Source organism: Salmo trutta, chromosome 28, assembly GCF_901001165.1.
Source record: "Salmo trutta chromosome 28, fSalTru1.1, whole genome shotgun sequence".
Taxonomy (NCBI): domain Eukaryota; kingdom Metazoa; phylum Chordata; class Actinopteri; order Salmoniformes; family Salmonidae; genus Salmo; species Salmo trutta.
This window is the reverse complement of record NC_042984.1, coordinates 42,411,219-42,427,404: the sequence shown is the minus strand read 5'-3', so window position 1 is coordinate 42,427,404 and position 16,186 is coordinate 42,411,219. Positions and strand designations below refer to the sequence as shown.

General features: G+C 42.8%; 1 protein-coding gene across 4 annotated transcripts in view; it reads left to right on the top strand.

The window, feature by feature from the left end:
• The first annotated feature begins 286 nt into the window (after positions 1-286).
• Positions 287-16,186, top strand: part of LOC115166283 (polyhomeotic-like protein 2) — a 49,053-nt gene continuing 33,153 nt past the window's right edge. For all 4 annotated transcript variants that reach the window (XM_029720136.1, XM_029720135.1, XM_029720134.1 and 1 more), the window contains exon 1: positions 287-366. The gene's annotated coding sequence lies outside the window, so the exon portion shown is untranslated. The remainder of the gene's footprint in view (positions 367-16,186) is intronic.

The window sequence follows — 16,186 nt, the reverse complement described above, 5'->3', positions numbered from 1 at the left end:
CCAAACTCCAATTTTATGGGAGATGCAGTAACGTCACAAGTAAGGGTTAAATCTCTCTGTGCTACCATGGAGACAATGACAGGCATTCTGTACTACAGCCGTGTCATCGCCATTCTACAAGACAACAAGGGAGGAGGGCCAGGGGGAAGGGGGAAGCCCACAGGCTAATAGATGCTAACCATTGGCTCATTTGAATCACATGACTGCTTTTGGAATTCTAATTCATACAGGATTTTTTTCCCACCTCCAGCTCCTCCTCTACCCTTGGTCTATTCTGAGGCTGGCAGAGCAAGACCCAGATATGGTGTAGTATAACAGGAAAGAAACAAGAAACCTGTACAGCATGGAGGGAGGCCTGTGTTGAAGGTATGGAAGCGTGGCTTTGTGTCTTTTTGAAAGTAATTTTTCATGCCTTGCTGCTGCTGTAACTATTACTCTGGCTCTGTTGTGTGCTTGTTGTTGGAGCATGTGTGCATGATTTACTGTTTGCACATGTGTATGTGTGCATGTGTGTGAATTGGTACATGTGGATTCTCTGCAAGTGTTGTTGGTGTAAGTGTGCGTGCTTGTGTGTGTGTGTGTGTTTGTGTGTTTGTGTGCCTCTCAAGGAACATGCCGTCTGCAGTCTCTTCAGCACTCTATTCAGACACTTATGTCTGACCTGGACAGTATTGGAACAGTTCTGTAAAGATTTTAGCATTTTATTTACATTTGTCAAGTGTATCAGGGACTGACTTGATTCAAATCATGGCATTCTTGTCGAATGGGCTCTCTATTCATGGGTCCAAAGTAGACAGACTGTCGGGTTGGTTGAGGATCAACACATGCCATTTCTGTTAGGACTGTCTTATGACAGCTTAAAGCATCTCCTTTTACTATCATGTCAAACTCACATGCCCCAACACATACACACGGAGTAATGTAAAAAAAGAAAGAAAAGGCTCCGGAACCATTTGATGTTTGCATTGAAAGACCAGTGAGTGAAGGCCTGTAGACGTTGAGTACAGACAGACTACATTTACCCAGATTGAAATTGTAGACCTATAACTTGTATGAACACTGATCATAAAAGATCTGTGGGAGAGCTTCTGACAGCCGAGGCAGCAGTTACTCAGTGTAACTCAGTGTGTCGTTAGGAAGTGAGTGTCGACAGGTTGGAGTGCCTCGGCTCTGATGAGGTATGGCCCTGTCCCCTCTCCCCCTCTGGGCAAGGCAGCTGGCCTGGAGGGTCTGGAGGTCTGGGAGCAGATGAAAGTGACTCCTTCTCACATCCAGGTGTTATTCCTTCTGGTCCCGCTGGTCTCTCTCTCTCTCTCTCTCTCTCTCTCTCTCTCTCTCTCTCTCTTCTCTCTCTCTCTCTCTCTTTCTCTCTCTCTCTCTCTCTCCTCCCTCTCTCTCTCTCTGTCTCTCTCTCTCTCTCTCTCTCTCTCTCTCTCTCTCTCTATCTCTCTATCTGTCTCTCTCTCTCTCTCTCTCTCTCTCTCTCCCCCCCCCCCCCCCCCCTCTCTCTCTCTCTCTCTCTCTCTCTCTCTCTCTCTCTCTCTCTCTCTCTCTCTCTCTCTCTCTCTCTCTCAATTCAATTCAAAGGGCTTTATTAGCATGGGAAACATGAAACATATGTTCACATTGCCAAAGCAAGAGAAATAAACAAAAGTGAAATAAACAATAAAAAATAAACAGGTAACATTACACTCACAAAAGTTCCAAAGGAATAGAGACATTTCAAATGTCATATTATGGCTATATACAGCGTTGTAACGATGTAGAAAAGGGAAAAGAAATAAACATAAATATGGGTTGTATTTATAATGGTGTTTGGTCTACACTGGTTGCCGTTTTCTTGTGGCAACAGGTCACACATCTTGCTGCTGTGATTGCACAGTGTGGTATTTCATCCAATCAATATGGGAGTTGTTTCAAAATTGCATTCGTTTTCGAATTCTTTGTGTGTCTGTGTAATCTGAGGGAAATAATATGGTCATACATTTGGCAGGAGGTTAGGATGTGCAGCTCGGTTTGGGCAGTGTGCACATAGCCTGTCTTCTCTTGAGAGCCAGGTCTGCCTACGGCGACCTTTCTCAATAGCAGGGCTATGCTCACTGAGTCTGTACATAGTCAAAGCTATCCTTAATTTTGGGTCAGTCACAGTTGTCAGGTATTCTGCCACTGTGTACTCTCTGTTTAGGGCCAAATAGCATTATAGTTTGCTCCTTTTTGTTAATTATTTTCAATGTGTCAAGTAATTATATTTTTGTTTTCTCATGATTTGGTTGGATCTAATTGTGTTGTTGTCCTGGGGGCTCTGTGGGGTCTGTTTGTGTTTTCTCTCTATATCTCCCCTTACAACAAAAAAACACACGTGAAGTTTCACATGTTAATTTTGAGCTTCAGAGGCAAACCGGCAGTGGGATGCAGGGTGCTATGTTGCTGGAATGAATGCCAAAACTTGCAACTGGAAAAAAAGGCAGTGAAAGCAAAGGCCAGGGTAATATAACCAAAGATGGGGAAAATTGCAGGAAAGAGGGAGGCGTTTTATTTCATTGAAATTGTGTTTAAAGGTGTTTAAAGCAGCAATCCTTAACTGAACCGTTAACAAAGTGTACTCACTGCCAAAAGTACAGTAAAAAGCTGAGGGATGGGGCTGGAGAAATGCAACCTTTCTCAAATCCATAGACTACGCTATGGATGCAAGGACTGACCATCCATGATATCCATGATATCCAAATGATAGTTTTAACCATGTTTTTAGGCTGTACAGTGGTTATTTACATTTACTTTGCTTATAAACATTGGAGTAAAACAAGCTTATATTTTGGGTTTTGATGAGGTACGACAGCTGAACTAAGCTCATGAGGCATTTATACGTTATATTCTTCAAGAATCAATGGGTACATATCATTCATTTATATGTCCAAAAATGGATGTAGCAACTAAGGGTTGCCCCTTCATACAGCACAACGATGTCTCCATTTGAATGTGATCTATTAACCTGGCCCCAAAAATGTATTCTGTCCACTGTTCCGAGAATGTTCCGCATTTGGGCTTTTTAGATGTGGTCAACCTAATTCCACCAGTGGAAACATTGCTACTGCAATATGTTACCACCATCGTTTCACATTTGAGGAGAATAACATTATTTCAACCCTACATGTGAACTTGCCATAACTTTCAATTCCATAACTGAAAGTGAGATTTTCACATCTGGACTTTTCTTACATGTGAAACTGCAAATTAGATTTCCACTTTCACATTTAAAAGTGCAAGTTCACATGTGAAAAACAATCACGTGTAAAAATCTAATTTGCAGTTTCATATGTGAAAAACGTTCACGTGAAAATTTAATGTGAAACTGCATATTCGATTTTCAAATTTCATATGTGAAACTGAAATTCACATGTGAGGTGAAAACATGTTATTCTCACATGTGAAAAGGTGGTGTTAACATGTGAATTGAACATGTGCACATGTGAAAATTTGTTTTTTTGTCATGTCAAATTTAAGCTCAACATGTGAGAACACCTAATTCACTTATGAAACTGCAAATTTGGCGTGCTATTTTGTAAGGGTCATTATCAGAGGAGGCTGGTGGGAAGAGCTATAAGATGGCAGACTCATTGTGATGGCTGGAATGGAATAAATGGAACGGTATCAAACACATCAAACATATGGAACCAAAATGAGCCCGTCTCCTATAACTCCTCCCACCAGCCTCCTCTGGTCTCTATGTTTTCTCTCTCTCTTTCTCTCTCCCTCTCATTCACTCCCTCCCTCCATGTGTTCCCAGTAAAGCTCCCTAGTTTCCAAACTTGGGAGCAGGCACACGCACATTTGATTGAAGTTAGTCTCTCATCTGTCCTGCATCTCTTTGGACTGTACTCAGAAACACACACACCTGCATGAGGTATGGTGCACATAAACTCCGTTTATTTGTATGAACATAACAAGATTCAACAACTGAGACATAAACTGAACAAGTTCCACAGACATGTGACTAACAGAAATTGAATAATTTGTCCCTGAACAAAGGGGGGGTCAAAATCAAAAGTAAGTCAGTATCTGGTGTGGCCACCAGCTGCATTAAGTACTGCAGTGCATCTCCTCCTCATGGACTGCACCAGATTTGCCAGTTCTTGCTGTGAGATGTTACCCCCCTCTTCCACCAAGGCACCTGCAAGATCCCGGACATTTCTGGGGGGAATGGCCCTAGCCCTCACTCTCCGATCCAACAGGTCCCAGACGTGCTCAATGGGATTGAGATCTGGGCTCTTCGCTGACCATGGAAGAACACTGACATTCCTGTCTTGCAGGAAATCACGCACAGAACGAGCAGTATGGCTGATGGCATTTTCATGCTGGAGGGTCATGTCAGGATGAGCCTGCAGGAAGGGTACCACATGAGGGAGGAGGATGTCGTCCCTGTAACGCACAGCATTGAGATTGCCTATAATGACAACAAGCTCAGTCCGATGATGCTGTGACACACCGCCCCAGACCATGACGGTCCCTCCACCTCCAAATCGATCCTGCTCCAGAGTACAGGCCTCAGTGTAACGCTCATTCCTTCAATGGTAAACGCAAATTCACCCCTGGTGAGACAAAACCACGACTCGTCAATGAAGAGCACTTTTTGCCTGTCCTTACTGGTCCAGCAACGGTGGGTTTGTGCCCATAGGCGACGTTGTTGCCGGTGATGTCTGGTGAGGACCTGCCTTACAACAGGCCTACAAGCCCTCAGTCCACCCTCTCTCAGTTTATTGCGGACAGTCTGAGCACTGATGGAGGGATTGTGCGTTCCTGGTGTAACTCGGGCAGTTGTTGTTGCCATCCTGTACCTGTCCTGCAGGTGTGATGTTTGGATGTACCGATCCTGTGCAGGTGTTGTTACACATGGTCTGCCACTGCGAGGATGATCCCTTGTCCGTCCTGTCTCCCTGTAGCGCTGTGTTAGGCGTCTCCCAGTACGGACATTGCAATTTATTGCCCTGGCCACATCTGCAGTCCTCATGCCTCCTTGCAGCATGCCTAAGGCACGTTCACGCAGATGAGCAGGGACCTGGGCATCTTTCTTTTGGTGTTTTTCAGAGCCAGTAGAAAGGCCTCTTTAGTGTCCTAAATTTCCATAACGGTAACCTTAATTGCCTACCGTCTGTAGGCTGTTAGTGTCTTAACGACCGTTCCACAGGTGCATGTTCATTAATTGTTTATGGTTCATTGAACAAGCATGGGAAACAGTGTTTAAACCCTTTACAATGAAGATCTGTGAAGTTATTTGGATTTTTACGAATTATCTTTGAAAGACAGGGTCCTGAAAAAGGAATGTTTATTTTTTTGCTGAGTTTATGTTATAGCATGTGGCAGGTCCATTACCGATTTTAGGCGGTTTTGGGCAGCAATGTGGATTTGAGTGCATCCATCTGAATTCCTCTCATTTTCCCCTCAACACAAACACTACCTCTTCCTTACCTTGAGTAGCAGAACATGTTTATGAAAATGAGCCTAGGAAAATCGATGCAATCAATATTATTTTGCACATTTAAATTTTGCTCTTGTACATTTGCTACATCCAGGTGCAGTAGTTCCAACTTTTATCCTTCATTTATTTTTTTTCCTTTCTGATCACAACAGTTGAATACCTTTGTCTAAATGAATCCTTTATATTAATACATGTGTTGTGACTGAATGTTTATGAGCTATGACCCTCAGAAAGTGGAGGGAGGAGCACTTCAGATGAGAATGACCATCACTCACAGTCTTCCTCCTTCACATTAGCCACAGCACGAGGTGCTGCATTCGCATCCTCAACACCATCACTAAGCCACTCTCTCTCTCTGCATTGCTTTACAATCAATGAAACCATGACAACACAGGCTGTATATCACTCTGCCTTGTCTCACACAAAAGGCCCTCCTCTGGCAGACAAAGCAGGCAGGTTTATTGGGGGGGTCTTAAGGAAATGAGGGCCAATAATCTCCCCCTGCCTGCCCAGTGGTCCTGACCACTAAGAGAGAGGTTTTTCCCCTCACACAACACATCCACTGATAGAATTCAGAATCTCTTTATAAGAGCTACCCTAAAAAAGGGTTGTAAGGGTTACTCCCCAAAAATACATATACCAGCAGTAGTGTTCAGTTCAGATTGAAGTCACAGGTATGGCGTTTATAAATTGGAAATACTCTGGTTCCCCCTAAAAAGGAGTTGTCCCCCACCCACCATTTTGGAGGTTGAAATGTAATTAATTTCTTCTGATGTCATCATTGTCATAATTTTCACCACTTACAGTATATAAATGAGAGAAGTGCTGGTGTCGGTAGTGGGCCAAGCTTGGGATGTACATTGACTGACTGCAGAGTACAGCGTAGTTTGGGTATTTCCACTGTAGCCAGACAGAAGGCAGTCACTGTATGGTATAAGCTACCCTGGGGAGGGCACATCATAAAGCCAGTCAAAGCTCTTGCTGGGGGCAGTGAGGTAAGAGTTAACTTCGTCCGTAGTTTACAAGCCCTCCCCCTCAGCCCACACCACACACCACACCACATGGGCATTATGATTCATGGTTTCCTTTTTAACAATACACTTATTACAGTTCATCAAGATGTACTTGACTTTATTACACATGGGGTACCACAGGGATCCATTCTTGGCCCATCAAGTGAGGGCCAGCACCCTAGAATTGTGTTTGTGTGTGATAAGATACCACATTTGAAATGTAGGGTGTATGAATGATGTTTTCCTGTGCTGTGTGTCTGTTATTGCTGGGAGGAGCAGACCACACCTTTTGACACTCCACCATGCTGAGATAGAGACAGGAGCTGAGGTGTCAGCCAGTGGTGGAAAAGTACCTAATTGTCATACTTGAGTAAAATGAAGATACCTTAATAGAAAATGACTCAAATAAAAGTGAAAGTTACCCAGTAAAATACTAGTTGAGTATTAAATATACTAAATATACTAAGTATCAAAAGTAAATATAACTGCTAAAATATACTTAATTATCAAAAGAAAAAGTACAAATAATTTCAAATTCCTTATATTAAGTAAACCAGATGGCACCATTTATTTTTATTTATTTTATTTACAGAAAGCCATGGGCACACTCCAACACTCAGACATCATTTACAAAGGAAGACTGTGTGTTTAGTGAGTCCGCCAGATCAGAGGCAGTAGGGATGACCAGGGATGTTCTCTTGATAATTGTGTGAATTGGATCATTTTCCTGTCCTGCTAAGCATTCAAAATGTAAAGAGTACTTTTGGATGCCAGGGGAAATGTATGCAGTAAAGAGTTACTTATTTTCTTAAGGAATGTAGTGAAGTAAATGTTGTCAAAAATATAAATAATAAAGTAAAGTACAGATACCCTCCCAAAAAACCGACTTAACTAGTACTTTAAAGTATAGTATTTTTACCTAAGTTATTTACACCACTGGTCAAAATCAAATCAAATAAAATGTATTTATATAGCCCTTCGTACATCAGCTAAAATCTCAAAGTGCTGTACAGAAACCCAGCCTAAAACCTCAAACAGCAAGCAATGCATGTGAAAGAAGCACGGTGGCTAGGAAAAACTCCCTAGGAAAAACTCCCTAGAAAGGCCAAAAACCTAGGAAGAAACCTAGAGAGGAACCAGGCTATGAGGGGTGGCCAGTCCTCTTCTGGCTGTGCCGGGTGGATATTATAACAGAACATGGTCAAGATGTCAAAATGTTCATAAATGACCAGCATGGTCAAATAATAATAATCATAGTAGTTGTCGAGGGTGCAACAAGCACGTCCGGTGAACAGGTCAGGGTTCCATAGCCGCAGGCAGAACAGTTGAAACTGGAGCAGCAGCATGGCCAGGTGGACTGGGGACAGCAAGGAGTCATCATGCCAGGTAGTCCTGAGGCATGGTCCTAGGGCTCAGGTCCTCCGAGAGAAAGAAAGAAAGAGAGAAAGAGAGAATTAGAGAGAGCATATTTAAATTCACACAGGACACCGGATAAGACAAGAGAAATACTCCAGATGTAACAGACTGACCCTAGCCCCCCGACACATAAACTACTGCAGCATAAATACTGGAGGCTGAGACAGGAGGGATCAGAAGACAATGTGGCCCCATCCGATGATACCCCCGGACAGGGCCAAACAGGCAGGATATAACCCCACCCACTTTGCCAAAGCACAGCCCCCACACCACTAGAGGGATGTCTACAACCACCAGCTTACCGTCCTAAGACAAGGCCGAGTATAGCCCACAAAGATCTCCGCCATGGCACAACCCAAGGGGGGGCGCCAACCCAGACAGGAAGACCACGTCAGTGACTCAACCCACTCAAGTGACGCACATATGACTATTTTACAGCATTTTAAAGACAAGACTCTCCTTTATCTAACCACACTGTCCGATTTCAAAAAGGCTTTACAGCGAAAGCAAAACATTAGATTATGTCAGCAGAGTACTCAGCCAGAAATAATCAGACACCCATTTTTCAAGCTAGCATATAATGTCACAAAAAAACAAAACCACAGCTAAATGCAGCACTAACCTTTGATGATCTTCATCAGATGACACGCCTAGGACATTATGTTATACAATACATGCATGTTTTGTTCAATCAAGTTCATATTTATATCAAAAACCAGCTTTTTACATTAGCATGTGACGTTCAGAACTAGCATTCCCACCGAACACTTCCGGTGAATTTACTAAATTACTCATGATAAACGTTCACAAAAAACATAACAATTATTTTAAGAATTATAGATACAGAACTTCTTTGTGCAATCGAGGTGTCCGATTTTAAAATAGCTTTTCGGTGAAAGCACATTTTGCAATATTCTGAGTAGATAGCCCAGCCATCATGGCTAGCTATTTTGACACCCACCAAGTTTGATCCTCACCAAACTCCGATTTACTATTAGAAAAGTTTGATTACCTTTGGTGTTCTTCATCAGAATGCACTCCCAGGACTGCTACTTCAATAACAAATGTTGGTTTGGTTCAAAATAATCCATAGTTATATCCAAATAGTGGTGTTTTGTTCGTGCGTTCAAGACACTATCCAAGGGTGACGAAGGGTGACGAAGGGTTACGCGCCCGACGCGTTTTGTGACAAAAAAAATCTAAATATTCCATTACCGTACTTCGAAGCATGTCAACCGCTGTTTAAAATCAATTTTTATGCCATTTTTATCGTAAAAAAGCAATAATATTCCGACCGGGAGTGGTTGTATTCGTTCAAAGAGAGAGAAAGTAAACATGGAGTCGACTCGTGCACGAGCCTCAGTCTCATAGTACTCTGACCGGCCACTATCCAAACGCGCTAATGTTTTTCAGCCAGGGCCTGCAAAGCCACGATTCAGCTTTTTGCCGCCTTCTGAGAGCCCATGGGAGCCGTAGGAAGTGTCACGTAACAGCAGAGATCCCCTGTTTTGGATAGAGATATTCAAGAAGGCCAAGAAATGGTCAGACAGGGTACTTCCTGTACAGAATCTTCTCAGGTTTTGGCCTGCCAAATGAGTTCTGTTATAATCACAGACACCATTCAAACAGTTTTAGAAACTTTGGAGTGTTTTCTATCCAAAGCTAATAATTATATGCATATTCTAGTTTCTGGGCAGGAGTAATAATCAGATTAAATCGGGTACGTTTTTTATCCGGCCGTGAAAATACTGCCCCCTATCCATAACAGGTTAACAGGAAGCCAGTGTAGGGAGGCTAGCACTGGAGTAATATGATACATTTTTTTGGTTCTAGTCAGGATTCTAGCAGCCGTATTTAGCACTAACTGAAGTTTGTTTAGTGCTTTATCCGGGTAGCCGGAAAGTAGAGCATTGCAGTAGTCCAGCCTAAAAGTAACAAAAGCATGGATTAATTTTTCTGCGTCATTTTTGGACAGAAAGTTTCAGATTTTTGCAATGTTACGTAGATGGAAAAAAGCTGTCCTTGAAACAGTCTTGATATGTTCTTCAAAAGAGAGATCAGGGTCCAGAGTAACGCCGAGGTCCTTCACAGTTTTATTTGAGACAACTGTACAACCATCCAGATTAATTGTCAGATTCAACAGAAGATCTCTTTGTTTCTTGGGACCTAGAACAAGCATCTCTGTTTTGTCCGAGTTTAAAAGTAGAAAGTTTGCAGCCATCCACTTCCTTATGTCTGAAACACAGGCTTCTAGCGAGGGCAATTTTGGGGCTTCACCAAGTTTCATTGAAATGTACAGCTGTGTGTCATCCGCATAGCAGTGAAATTTAACATTATGTTTTCGAATGACATCTCCAAGAGGTAAAATGTATAGTGAAAATAATAGTGGTCCTAAAACGGAACCTTGAGGAACACCGAAATTTACAATTGATTTGTCAGAGGACAAACCATTCACAGAGACAAACTGATATCTTTCCGACAGATAAGATCTAAACCAGGCCAGAACTTGTCCATGTAGACCAATTTGGGTTTCCAATCTCTCCAAAAGAATGTGGTGATTGATGGTATCAAAAGCGGCACTAAGATCTAGGAGCACGAGGACAGATGCAGAGCCTCGGTCTGACGTCATTAAAAGGTAATTTACCACCTTCACAAGTGCAGTCTCAGTGCTATGATGGGGTCTAAAACCAGACTGAAGCGTTTCGTATACATTGTTTGTCTTCAGGAAGGCAGTGAGTTGTTGTGCAACAGCTTTTTCTAAAAATTTTGAGAGGACTGGAAGATTTGATATAGGCCGATAGTTTTTTTATAATTTCTGGGTCATGATTCGGCTTTTTCAAGAGAGACTTTATTACTGCCACTTTTAGTGAGCTTGGTACACATCCGGTGGATAGAGAGACGTTTATTATGTTCAACATAGGAGGGCCAAGCACAGGAAGCAGCTCTTTCAGTAGTTTAGTTGGAATAGGGTCCAGTATGCAGCTTGAGGGTTTGAAGGCCATGATTATTTTCATCATTGTGTCAAGAGATATAGTACTAAAACACTTTATCTCCCTTGATCCTAGGTCCTGGCAGAGTTGTGCAGACTCAGGACAATGGAGCTTTGGAGGAATACCCAGATTTAAAGAGGAGTCCATAATTTGCTTTCTAATGATCATGATCTTTTCCTCAAAGAAGTTCATAAATGTATTACTGCTGAAGTGAAAGCCATCCTCCATTTGCGAATGCTGCTTTTTAGTTAGCTTTGCGACAGTATCAAAAAGACATTTCGGATTGTTCTTATTTTCCTCAATTAAGTTGGAAAAATAGGATGATCGAGCAGCAGTGAGGGCTCTTCGATACTGCACGGTACTGTCTTTCCAAGCTAGTCGGAAGACTTCCAGTTTGGTGTGGCGCCATTTCCGTTCCAATTTTCAGGAAGCTTGCTTCAGAGCTCGTGTATTTTCTGTATACCAGGGAGCTAGTTTCTTATGACAGATGTTTTTAATTTTTAGGGGTGCAACTGCATCTAGGGTATTGCGCAAGGTTAAATTGAGTTCCTCGATTAGGTGGTTAACTGATTTTTGTCCTCTGACGTCCTTGGGTAGGCAGAGGGAGTCTGGAAGGGCATCAAGGAATCTTTGGGTTGTCTGAGAATTTATAGCACGACTTTTAATGCTCCTTGGTTGGGGTCTGAGCAGATTATTTGTTGCAATTGCAAACGCAATAAAATGGTGGTCCGATAATCCAGGATTATGAGGAAAAACATTAAGATCCACAACATTTATTCCATGGGACAAAACTAGGTCCAGAGTATGACTGTGGCAGTGAGTAGGTCCAGAGACATGTTGGACAAAACCCACTGAGTCGATGATGGCTCCGAAAGCCTTTTGGAGTGGGTCTATGGACTTTTCCATGTGAATGTTAAAGTCACCAAAAATTTGAATATTATCTGCTATGACTACAAGATCCGATAGGAATTCAGCGAACTCAGTGAGGAACACTGCATATGGCCCAGGAGGCCTGTAAACAGTAGCTATAAAAAGTGAGTGAGTAGGCTGCATAGATTTCATGACTAGAAGCTCAAAAGACGAAAACGTCATTGTTTTTTTTTTTGTAAATTGAAATTTGCTATCGTAAATGTTAGCAACACCTCCGCCTTTGCCGGATGCACGGGGGGTATGGTCACTAGTGTAACCAGGGGGTGAGGCCTCATTTAACACAGTAAATTCATCAGGCTTAAGCCATGTTTCAGTCAGGCCAATCACATCAAGATTATGATCAGTGATTAGTTCATTGACTATAACTGCCTTGGAAGTGAGGGATCTAACATTAAGTAACCCTATCTTGAGATGTGAGGTATCACAATCTCTTTCAATAATGGCAGGAATGGAGGAGGTCTTTATACTAGTGAGATTGCTAAAGCGAACACCGCCATTTTTAATTTTGCCCAACCTAGATCGAGGCACAGACACGGTCTCAATGGGGAAAGCTGAGCTGACTACGCTGATTGTGCTAGTGGCAGACTCCACTAAGCTGGCAGGCTGGCTAACAGCCTGCTGCCTGGCCTGCACCCTATTTCATTGTGGAGCTAGAGGAGTTAGAGCCCTGTCTATGTTCGTAGATAAGATGAGAGCACCCCTCCAGCTAGGATGGAGTCCGTCACTCCTCACCAGGCCAGGCTTGGTCCTGTTTGTGGGTGAGTCCCAGAAAGAGGGCCAATTATCTACAAATTCTATCTTTTGGGAGGGGCAAAACACAGTTTTCAACCAGCGATTGAGTTGTGAGACTCTGCTGTAGAGCTCATCACTCCCCCTAACTGGGAGGGGGTGGGGGCCAGAGACAATTAATCGATGCCGACACATCTTTCTAGCTGATTTACACGCTGAAGCTATGTTGCGCTTGGTGACCTCTGACTGTTTCATTCTAACATCGTTGGTGCCGACGTGGATAACAATATCTCTATACTCTCTACACTCGCCAGTTTTAGCTTTAGCCAGCACCGTCTTTAGATTAGCCTTAACGTCGGTAGCCCTGCCCCCTGGTAAACAGTGTATGATCGCTGGATGATTCGTTTTAAGTCTAATACTGTGGGTAATGGAGTCGCCAATGACTAGGGTTTTCAATTTGTCAGAGCTAATGGTGGGAGCCTTCGGCGTCTCAGACCCCACAACGGAAGGAGTAGAGACCAGAGAAATCTCGGCCTCCGACTCCGACTCCTTAATGGGGAGAACCGGTTGAAAGTTTCTGTCGGCTGAATAAACGACACCGGTTGAGCATTCCTACAGCGTTTCCCTCCAGAAGCCATGAGAAAGTTGTCCGGCTGCGGGGACCGTGCGAGGGGGTTTATACTAACGTTACTATCTGTACTTGCTGGTGGCACAGACGCTGTTTCATCCTTTCCTACACTGAAATTACCCTTGCCTAACGATTGCGTCTGAAGCTGGGCTTGCAGCACAGCTATCCTTGCCGTAAGGCGATCGTTCTCCTGTATATTATAAGTACAACGACTGCAATTAGAAGGCATCATGTTAATGTTACTTAGCTTCGGCTGTTTGAAGTCCTGACGAACCATGTCCAGATAAAACCTCCGGGGTAAGAAAGTTGAATGAAAAAAGTTGAGTGAGGGAAAAAGTAAAAATATACGGTAATGAAAAAGGATAAACCGTCAGGTAGCAAAGTAAGATCGGCAACAGAAACGCACAGCAGCGTAAACAAGTCTGCAAGTTGTGTGTCTGAAGGGTGTCAGCAATGGCACCCTTCACCTGCTCACTCCTTCTCTCTCTCTTTCTGGTGTGAGGGGAAACAGAACGCCATGTCGCATTGTCATTGGGAGACGTCTGCATTAATGGAGGGTCCATTAGACGTACTCTACGTTTATTTCACTAATTCATGTCCATGGATTCAATGGGTGGACCAGTGTGTTTGTAGGTGCCGTACGTCATGCACAGAATTGGATGGAATAGGGTTGCTTTGTCTGAGTGTGTGTGTGTGTGTGTGTGTGTGTGTGTGTGTGTGTGTGTGTGTGTGTGTGTGTGTGTGTGACACGCCATGGCATGTGGATGTCTTTGTCACACTCCCATTTGTCAGCTGTATGGTGTAGAAACTGCAGTTGGTGTAGAGATGTTGGTGTAGCTGTTCTTCCACCAGAAGTTCAGAATTGAACTGGAACTTTATGAGGCTTACTCCCTAACTCCCCTCACCCTCTAGCTTCAATTAACCCTCTGCCAGCCCCCTCCCTGCCAAACTCCCCCCTGGAAGCTCCAGTGAGAGAGGAGGAGGAGGGTGGTGTTCTTTGAAGTGTGTTTCCATAATGGAAGCACCAGGAGTCCCAGGGTTAAGTTCCAGTAGGCCGAAGCACCGCCGCAACGCGTTATATTTTACAGTGAAGGCTGCAGCAGAAGCTCTTTTGTCCGCGAATGCATCGGGAACGACGGTTGGCTAATGGCTCCTGGGGAAACTCGTGAAGGCTCTTATATCTCTTGGTTCACATACTGTATGCCCCAAAATACATTTTTCATATAGGCAGATGATTGTATATAAATTCGTTCTTATGGGCAGAATATTGCCTTTATTTAATTAATAAAATAGGGTTGTACGAATAACTTGAAAAATTTAATCCATAAGCCTACTAATACATTAATTAATTAATTAATTAAAACGTGCACATATAAAGAAAAGTTACTTTAACCTTGTAATAATACATTTTCTTTAAATTTGTTTCATAGAATATAATTATCAATATAATAAAACTAGGCCTATGATATTTTCTTGAATAGGCCTATCATACTGAAACATCATAATTGTTTCAGTTTTCGCAAAAAAATGCCATAAAAAAAACAAAATCAAGCAGGAACCGGCAAGACAGGCTCCTTCCTCAGCACCACCATCTTTTCCATTGGCTTTAGCAGGGGCTGTGCAGATTCATTCATTTTCAGCACAGTTTTTTGGTATTAATTTTCAGCACATCATGATGAGTTTTTTAGTTTAATTACAGATTATGCACCGCTGTTTGTCGGCAGCACAGTAAATCTTTCCATTGATTGGAGGAGTATTAGGCTATAGTGTTTGGAACCAATAGCTGTTACGGAGTCTAGTTGAAAGGTAATCGACTAGGTGGGCTGTTCTTCGGACCCCGTATGTAGGGTTCTTGTACAATGCTTCAACAAGGCTATTAAACTTGACATTTGTGTCTGTCTTTATTCTTTTATCCAATATATCATACTGAAACATGGTATCAGAAGTGTCTTGAAAACCACGTTTGTTATTTTTGTAGCTGTGTACAGTATACAGTGGCTTTTTCCTAGTTTGTTGCCTTACAACCTGGAATTAACATTGATTTTTGGGGGGGTTGTATCATTTGACTTACACAACATGCCTACCACTTTGAAGATGCAAAATATTTTTTATTGTGAAACAAACAAGAAATAAGACAAAAAAACAGAAAACTTGATTGTGCATAACTATTCACCCCCCCAAAGTCAATACTTTGTAGAGCCAACTTTTGCAGAAATTACAGCTGCAAGTCTCTTGGGGTATGTCTCTATAAGCTTGGCACATCTAGCCACTGGGATTTTTTCCCATTCTTCAAGGCAAACTGCTCCAGCTGCTTCAAGTTGGATGGTTTCTGCTGGTGTACAGCAGTATTGAAGTCATACCACAGATTCTCAATTGGATTGGGATCTGGGCTTTGACTATGCCATTCCAAGACATTTAAATGTTTCCCCTTAAACCACTCAAGTGTTGCTTTAGCAGTATGCTTAGGGTCATTGTCCTGCTGGAAGGTGAACCTCCATCCCAGTCTCAAATCTCTGGAAGACTGAAACAGGTTTCCCTCAAGAATTTTCCTGTATTTAGCGCCATCCATCATTCCTTCAATTCTGACCAGTTTCCCAGTCCCTGCCGATGAAAAACATCTCCACAGCATGATGCTGCCACCACCATGCTTCGCTCTGGGGATACTGTTCTCGGGGTGATGAGAGGTGTTGTGTTTGCGCCAGTCATAGCATTTTCCTTGATGGACAAAAAGCTCAATTTTAGTCTCATCTGACCAGAGTACATTCTTCCATATATTTGGGGAGTCTCCCACATGCCTTTTGCTTATTTTTTTCTTTAAGCAATGGCTTTTTTTCTGGCCACTCTTCCATAAAGCCCAGCTCTGTGGAGTGTATGGCTTAAAGTGGTCCTATGGACAGATATAATCTCCGCTGTGGAGCTTTGCAGCTCCTTCAGGGTTATCTGTCTCTTTGTTGCCTCTCTGATTAATGACCTCCTTGCCTGGACCATGAGTTTTGGTGGGTGACAC